The sequence below is a fragment of the Cynara cardunculus genome, unplaced genomic scaffold (genome assembly GCF_001531365.2).
Source record: "Cynara cardunculus var. scolymus isolate 2C unplaced genomic scaffold, CcrdV1 Un_Scaffold_3150, whole genome shotgun sequence".
Classification (NCBI taxonomy): Eukaryota; Viridiplantae; Streptophyta; class Magnoliopsida; order Asterales; family Asteraceae; genus Cynara; species Cynara cardunculus.
Genome location: NW_020201365.1, coordinates 48,312 through 49,566, shown reverse-complemented (window position 1 = coordinate 49,566; position 1,255 = coordinate 48,312).

Genomic DNA, 1,255 nt, shown 5'->3' with positions numbered 1-1,255 from the left:
AGCACATGCGGCTAACTACCTTCGAAAACTGTTAGAACAGAAACTTCACAGAAGATGAAAACCGCAGACCSTCTGTGAGCCATCTCAGAGGCTCTGCTGTAAATGACTTGCGTGTTCTTTTGATAGAGGACTATTTTCCAGAACCTCTGTGAAACACATCAGAGGTTCTGCCACTCTTCACTTGATCGATCATACGGCTTCTGTCGCTAGTCTTCTGTTGTCTTCTGTGGAGTTAACCTTCTGTCAAGACTTACAATATACTTTTTCTATACTTTTACAAGATAGGAATAATGGAGCTAACAATCTCCCCCTAAGTATTGAAAAAGTAATTATGGACAGTTGGGTGCAAGATTTGACTTAAGGAAAAATACAAGAGGAGATTAATCTCATCCTCTGCAAAAATTTACATTACTGAAAGAAGTAAAAATTGTGCAGGCCTATACAATTACAAAAGTTTACTCAACAACATAGTCTGGATAATCATCTACAACATATTGCAAATCAGTCTTGACAGTCTTGTAGACCTTGAAGATCCATTCCCTGAATGAGACTTGGATTTTGATGATTTCCAGAAGGTCCGTAACTTCATCTGCCCTTATTCGCCCTTTCTGCACCTCTGCCACCAACGAGTTGAACACCCATTTGAGGGACTCTGTTGAATACTTATGTGCCTCTTTTGGATCGAAGAATCTTAGTATCTCATCCTTGTCCAAGAAAACAAACCCAAAAAGATGGGATTGTGGATAATAGTGTTGGGATGGAACCTATGCAGCCAAATAGGTCTGCTCTTTGGAGGAGTAATCTTCAGCTCTGGCTGGGCCAACCTCATAGCAATATCGAAGTCTTTCTAGCTGTAGAATTTGACTTGGGCACGCATCACCTCTATCAGCCTTCTGAGAGAAATCGAGTTGTTTGACCTCCTCTCCATGTACTTGTTCAGGATCTTGTGTAAGAAGATTAGATCAAATACGCACAGATTGTGAAGGTCAGTATCTGTAAAAGTGTAGAGGTTGCCATCATCCCTCTTCATCGTATATTGAGTGTACAGCACGGTCTTCTTCAGCATGGTGCGCGGAGAGATGGTTTCTAGTGAGAAAATAACGTGCTCTGAGAAGACCTGCACTGGTGGCTTGGTGAGCTTAGAGAAGTGAAACTTTGCTTCGACAGAGAGCATGCCAGTTAGCTCTTGATTGTATGGGGGCTCTGTGTCCGTGGATGAGTAACGCCACCGCAGAATCTCTTCGACAGTGGTTAC